We start from the raw sequence: 8,099 nt of genomic DNA, 5'->3' as shown, positions 1-8,099 counted from the left end.
AACCCTTGAGGTTGAGCCTGACCAATAGGAGCCCGCTAACGAATGCTGTAACGTATGAAGCTGACCACGTAGGCCCCGGCGTACGTGACTTTTAATAAGGCTTCATTTTCATGTACACCATTTTATCTTATTAGGTATATTAAGCAAATTATTTTATCCTAAAATTAAAGAAGAAGAGAGAGAGAGAGAGAGAGAGAATGTTGAAGAATTTATACTAACATCCTAAATAACTTTAATAAGCAATTTCATAAAACAATTATTAATTGTTTATACGAATTTAAATTAACTCGTATCCAACGATAAAGAAAGTTTCTTCTTTATCGACTGAGATTATAAAATCAACGAGTTTAATCGACGGCAATACGCAAGCCGTCACATTGGTCTACCATTTCAGAAATTGCTAACTTTCGTCATTTACCGACGCGCAACTTGCGCCTTCAAAGTAACTCTTAGGTCATCCGTCAAGAGGGCGTAGTTATCAGCGCATGTTTTTCACATTCTCTTATTCCATTGGATCGGCAATCTGAAAAATTTCTTTAATCTTCGAAACTGTATAAAATAATTTTAAAAATGTTAAATAACAATAATTTAAAAGAATGTATTTCTGAACGATTAATTTTGTTTAAAAATGTGCACTGTCCTTAAACTAATTTCTTCATATAATTTTTACACGAGTATTGTTATTTAAAATTCAAGAAAGAATTTTCATATAGTTTAAACACTGATACGAAATTTCTATGATACAGATATTTTATCATTGTGTTTTTAATAAATAGATAATACTTATTTTTAAAGAACAACCCAGGAAAAAAAATCCATTCACTTGCATTTGAATGGATTTTGAGATTTTCTGAATTGCGTATCTGTCACTGGAAATCCAGACAGCCGCCCATAGGTTAGAGTGAATTTTTTAATGAGTAATCAACTTTTTTAATCGGCCACGTAGTTTTATTCTCGGACCCATTCATTAGCGATTATGAATCAGCATTAACCGATAGAAAACGATAGTTCCAATAGAAAATTATTAATTTAAATGAAACAAATTTAATTCAAATATATTAAATTATTTATTAAAAAATAGTTCAATGGGCAAGTTTTAAGAAAATCCTGGTATACATGTAGTGTACTACATGTGTAGCTATGTGTAGCTATGAAAAAAACCTTTTTCAAAGACGCCGTGAAAAATAAATTGCTTATTAGGCCGCTATGAAAAAAAAATTGTTTTAAAACACAGTGAAGAAGAACACGTCTAAGTAAAATTCTATGAAAAAAAATATATTTCGGTAAATGCTGAGAAAAAACCTTATTCCTATAAGCGCCGTAAAAAGAAATCTTACTCATGAAAAAACCGCGAAAAAAACCTTATGTTTGAAAAAGCCGTGAAAAAAGACCGTATTCGTTAAAACTTTTAATTAAACTGTTTTATTCCCAGAAAAAATATAATAATCATTTTGCCTTAAACATAAATATTATTGGTGGACTATGCAAAAAACTATAAATAAATATCAAGTAAAAATCGTGTGTTTTACGCTGCCACACATTAATAAAAAAAAATTAGAAAAAGGTGGGGTTTTGAGGTCGTTGATTACGAATCAGATGTCAAAAATTCCGAAAACAAAATAGCGGATGTAATATGGCGGACGAGTATGACTAATAAACTTTCGATTCTTTTCGAAATTTGTGTAACGGGCTTTTGAAGGTTGCTGATTACGAATCCGATATCGAAAATGCCAAAAACAAAATAGCGGATCCAATATGGCTGACGAGTATGCTAAATAAATTATATTCTTTTAAAAATTGGTATAACGGGGTTTTGAAGGTCGCTGATTGCGAATCTGAATTCAGAAATTACCAATATTTAAATTCAAGATGGTGGATTCAAAATGCCGGTTCCAAAATTTTGAAAAAAGAGATATACAAGGTTGAAAATCTATACTCGGGATTTTTAGAGACGCTGCTTACGAATTTCAAGTTAATAAATAAAAATTAAAATTAGTCCATTAAATTTAGTTCACATTGATAGTAAATCTTCGAAATCGTAGATGAGATTTTATTACTTTGATTTTACTAATGTAAGCATTTATGGAATTTATGGATTACGCTAAGTAAGAGTAAATTAAAAAAAATTCATCTACATTTCAACCACAATTTATGTGTCAGTGTTGGCCATACGAGATCTATTTTGAAGAATTACGGGAATCTAATCGTAGATCAGCGATCGTAATCAGCAACCACAAAAACCCCTGTGTATAAATTTTGAAGTTCATATATATATTTTTAATTTGGAAACCGCCATCTTGAATCTGCTATTTTGAATTTGAATATTTCCAAATTCTGCCTTAAAATTCGTAATCAGCGATCCCAAAAAGCCCCGAGTAAAAAGTTTCAAGCTCATATATCTCTTTATTCAAAATGTTGAAATCGCCATCTTGAATAAGCCCTCTTGAATTGAAAATTTCGAAACTCTGAATTCAGATTCGTAATCATTGACCCCAAAAACCAACAATCAGATATTTTCAAGCTCATACAACTCTTTTTTTCATCATTTTTAAATCGCCGTCTTGCATCCGCCATCTTGAATTGAAACTTTCGAAATTCTGACTTCATATTTGTAATGAGCGACCCCAAAAACCCCCGAGTAAGAATTTTCAAGTAAATTCACTTCACAAAAAAGTGCGTGCAGCAAAGGGTTAATCTAAAAAATACAAGCATTTAATGTTAAATTATATAATATATTTTACTAATAATAAAATAATAAACCATTACAATTATAACAATAAGAAAAAGTAATTATTTACTTGAAGAAATGATGTGATAAGATTTGCTTCCCGAGCGTTTTCATAAGTATTATTGACTATGCCGTCTTAATAAGTTACTTATCACGGTATTTTCATGAATAAGGTTTTTTTTGTGGCGTTTTCACAAGTAAACTTTTTTCGCACGGCGTTTCTTTAAATGGGTTTCTTTTTGCAGTGTTTACTAAAATATGTTTTTTATTACGGCCATTCAATTATGGGATTTTTTTTCACAGTATTTATACAAGACGTGTTTTTTTACAGCGTTTACCAATATGTATTTTTTTTACAGTGCTTACTGACATATATTTTTGTTGATCGCATTTTATAGAGATGAGTTTGTTTTCATGGCGTTATGATATGAAGTGTTGTTTTCACAGCAATATAATTTACGGGTTCATTCTCCTAAGCACCGGCGATTTATTTTCAGGAATTTTTTTGATTTTATTCAACATTTTTTTCACATATTTGTATCACACTACTTTAGAATGTTAAAAATTTATTGATATACTTCACAATTCAAAAGCTGAATTTTTTCTTTTAATTTACGTTTATAAAAACTCGTTATCACTCAAAGTGAAAAATGAATATGTTACAATCTTTAGGTTATATAACACGTGGATTCAAAGTTGAACGTCACTGGAGCTTAATTCAGTGTAAATTTTATAATTCCTGTACAGAGTAATCTATTGAAACCATTGTAAAAAGATAATTACAACTAAATAATCATTGAGTTTATACATAAATTGTTGCATCAATTATAATATATTACTATATTATTTAATTTTAATTTCTTTAATTTTTTATTAATCAACATTGTCCTATTCAAATTTATCACTTAATACTTCTCATTCGAAATAATTAATTCTTTACAATTTTAATCTGCATATTCCACTCAGTTGAACTCAACCTGAGGTAACCTGCAATTGGCAGATTCACGCTTATTGAAAAATGCTATGTGCACATCGTATTTTTACCCTTGGATGTGATCTTTTAAAAACTCTATTTCATATTGAAACTCAACCTATTCATATGCACATTAATGAATCCTAGAATGCCTATAGGAATTATTTCAGGTTAGTCTCATTCAACTCTGTTCACTCAGCATTTTGATGAATGTGGAATGGCAGATTTAAAGCACCGTGCACAGGTGACCGATTAAAAATGTGGCCTACCGATTACATTTTCATTCTTTTAATCTGCAAATGACAGATACGTAATTCAGACCGACTTGCTTTCTATCGGTTGTTTTTTCCTGGGAAAAACTTTGTAATTTCTATAATTCAGGAATTTCATAATTCGGACATTTTTAACGGGGATTTTATTATTTGGGAATTTTACAGTTTCGGAAATTTAGGTTTTCGGAATTTTTCAGTCGTCTCATTTGGCAGTATGAATTAAAGTATCGAAAATAAATACAAACACTTAACATCTGAAGAAAGTGTCCCAAAATGTTCCTATGCATTGCTAACTAATTCAATTTTGAAATAATTTGTCTTTAAAGTTCTAGTTTTTATAAACAAATGGAATAATAAAACAAAATAAAAAAGCACAGTTTTTCATCATTAAAATACAATAATTATGGTAGTATTATTTATTGTAATTGAACTTAATATTAACATAAATAAATAGGCAGAAATAAAAATACTAATAATTATGTAAGAATTTATTTAAAAATGAATATTATGCATTTTATACAAGTAATTATTGAATTAATATTCAGAGTAAATATTGAAGTCAAAACTTAAAATAAAAACGAATGAAATAAATGGAGTATATTATACTATTTAGCTTAAAACGATGCAAAATATAAATTTTGCAAATGTTTTTTATCTAACATTGTCTATTTTTAATCAGTAACTACTTTTTGCAATTAAGTTTTGACTATAATTGAATTCCTTTGAAGTGTACATCAAAGTTATTATACTTTCTTATACTTCTATTTAAAGAAGAGGAAAGTTGAAAAAAATTACCGAGATGTAAGCTTTTAAAATTTTTATTTCTTGAAAAAAATGTCTAACACAAAACCCCTTCAAAATTTAAAAAATATATTTTTTTGTATTGATTAAATTTTAAATTATCTAAGGACGTTTAGAAACTTATATATTGTTCGTAATATATTTGTGGGTGATGAACAACGTAAGAACCTTTGAAACATAACGTTTTTCGACAAGGGTCATAAATTACGATAAATTACGATTATGCAAATAAATGGATCGAAAAGTGTCTGCATGATAGTTATTTCCTAATAATTTTACTGTTTTAGAGGGGGGAAAACTAATCGCCGGAAGGCATTACAAATTATTATTTCACATATTTAAAATGCTAAAAATAGAAAAAAAGTTGACAAATAAAAGATTTGAACTGGCGACAGCGTCACTGTCACAGTGGTACGGGGCACCACTGTGACAGTGACGCTGTCTGAAAAGAGCAGCGCGTGACTTGCAAAAAAGCCGGGACACGTGTCTAATTAATAAAAAGAGATATTTCGGGTTCCAATCGTGTACAAAACGTAGTTTTATTTACGATTGGAAACCGAAATATCTCCTTTCATCAAAATGAATCATTATGAAAGCATTAAATCTATTACGCGTCTAATTATTTTTGACATACTACTGATTGATGATAGTTCAATCAAAAAGTCAATGCTACAGATGAGGCATTTCCCTTGTAAGTTCAAAAGGGTCGAATGAATGCCATTAGTATTTACAAGGGCGTCAGAGCCATGTGGGCTGAGTACGCTTGAGCCCACCCATGAAATTTGATGAGTGAGCTCCGCCCATCCATCAACTCACTAAATCTAATAATGAAATAAACCTAATATTTATCTTACATTTATATTTTTGAACATATTTTCGGTGAGCCCAACCATGAAAGAAATCGTTCCGATGACCCTGAGTATTTATAATGTCGGCATCAGCGTGGCGTCGTAGCTTTAGGGATAAGGCGTGCGATTTTGAGCGAGCGGCGCGTGCGTTCGATTCTTGGCTATTGCGGATATTTTAATAAAGTGCGTTTCTCATTAGTTATTTACAGTAATTTGCCGTCGCTAATATGACTCTCCCTTTTTAAATTTCTCTTCAAATTATTAAAACTTTTTTTTTAATTGATGAATTTTCTCATTATACTTATTTATAATTATAACTTATATACTAATATACAATTTTCTAGTTGAATTAAAAAATATTGTCTTTTTTGGCGTATCTCATTCCATTTACGAGAAACGTCGTGTTAATTCCAATTTTAAGCATTTAAAAAAACGTTAGATATCTGAAAAATTGAGTGTCGGCTACTCTATTGATAGCCCCTCTGCTTGTTATTATTATCGAATTCTTATTTAAATTTCAGCCCCTCTGCTTTTTATTAATGATCGTATTTCAATTTCGGAAAGGACATTTTAAAATTTAAAGACTTTAAAACATTTAAAAGAACTACCTGGACTTTTGAATATATCTACCTGAGTGCCTGCGAAGAATTTCTCTGAGCTTCTCTGACCCTAGAGAATCTTTAGTATATACTTAAAGATTTCTTTCGGTAGGGTAACCAAAGTCAATAATTAGTTTAGTTTAGAATAATGTATGGAGTATATAGTTTCAGAAATAATGTCAAAAATACGGGTGAACGGAGGAGCATGTGTCAGAGGTTAAAGAAGGTGTAAATTCTTTAGATTTTAACTTCTGGAAAACGAATTTATTTTTGATTTTATTCAATATTTTCCGTCTTTGAATCTGAAATTTCTTCGAATAGGTTATGGCAGTGTACAACACGGTTAAACTTTTCTACTATTGCAATGATAGCATTGCACTTTAGAATTGAGAGCATGATGCTATAGATTTATAGGACATATCGTTTGCTTCAAATTTCACGTGGAGTTAACTTTATAATATTTTACTATTAGGTCGAGGACATCTTCAGTTGAGTCTAATCAATTTTTTAAGAAATTAACAATATTTTATCTGAATCAAGAAAACAAGAAAAAAAAGCATATGCTTTTGAATTGATTATATATGCATTTCACCGAGCGCGAAAGCACCGTTTGATGCTTCAAACCGATATTTCATTGACTCAGAAGTATTTTTCTCTCAGTGCAGTATGCGTTGCGTTGAGTGTATGCTTGTATATACTACATCTGGCATGAAGTTCACTACAGCATATTTTTGACAGAATGCGAGTACTATCTGACGCTAGAAGAAACGTAGAGCGAAGGGAAAGGTTAATCAGAAAAAATGAAAAGTTTTTCTCTGACCCATCTCCACTCTTCCAAGACCCTCCAGTTACTGTCGATCCGCACATAAGACAGATAAATGCGAGGCAAGATTGAAATACCGCAAGTTGCTTTAAGCAGCTACGTAGTGCCCTCATAACATCTCAGGAGAAGTGACTATCTATTACCATCGAAGAAATGAAGAAAGTATTAAAAGTTATGAAGAACTGTTTAGCTTCGGGACCAGAAGGTGTCAAGACGTTCCAGTAGAACAGGTTTACTTCGATCTATCAGAATTTGACCCGCAATTTCATCTCATATCTAAATTTGGAACAGCTTATTCTGGAATGTTTGTTAGAACACCGCGTAGCGCTTCTTCAGAACATGGGAAATTTGTCTGGCCCTACAAATCACAGGCCAGTAATTTGTCAAAATACGCTGTATAGCATCTTCCCAGCTGTCTTAAATGATACGATTGTTGGACAATTGAGCGTGTGTGGCGAGAGATGTACGAATAACGCAGTTTAAAGAAAGGCGTAGCAGGATGGCGGGAGTAGCTGCTCATCAATATATGTGTCTGCAAAGACGGAGCATACTACCAGCTCTCAGTGATCCCAGATCTGAAACGAGACGTGCTCCAATACTATGACACGTCTATGTCCATGTGAATATGGTAGGAGACGGTATAAAAGCCTGGGTTGCGCGCGCAACCCATTTCTCCTCTTCTCAATTTGAAAACTCGAAGGTGCACGATTGCCGGTCGGAACACTTCGGTGGTTCTATTTATATCTCTATCTGCTTTGAAATGAAATGAAGAGATTGGGATTTTAATATTTCCAGATTTCGATGCTGGGCTGGCGATTCTCATGATTTGAATACTTCGCGCGCCTCTTTAATGCGTGTATTTTGAGGTTACGTTACTTCAAGTATAAAATATAAATTATATAAATATTAATACTACATACATACATATAAATATTAATACTATTATATATATAAATGATAATATTATAATTATGTTATATTATAATAGTCTTATTTAAATCTTGATCCGCATTTGAAAGAAATTAAAGAAAATTGGTGATTTTGGAATTCATCTC

At 31.3% G+C, this 8,099-nt stretch overlaps 1 protein-coding gene across 17 annotated transcripts in view; it reads left to right on the top strand.

The window, feature by feature from the left end:
• Positions 1–8,099, top strand: part of LOC117170335 (furin-like protease 1) — a 1,188,597-nt gene that overhangs the window by 592,351 nt on the left and 588,147 nt on the right. The window lies entirely within an intron of this gene.

This window comes from Belonocnema kinseyi, chromosome 3 (assembly GCF_010883055.1).
Source record: "Belonocnema kinseyi isolate 2016_QV_RU_SX_M_011 chromosome 3, B_treatae_v1, whole genome shotgun sequence".
Classification (NCBI taxonomy): Eukaryota; Metazoa; Arthropoda; class Insecta; order Hymenoptera; family Cynipidae; genus Belonocnema; species Belonocnema kinseyi.
This window is presented reverse-complemented; position numbering and strand designations above follow the sequence as displayed.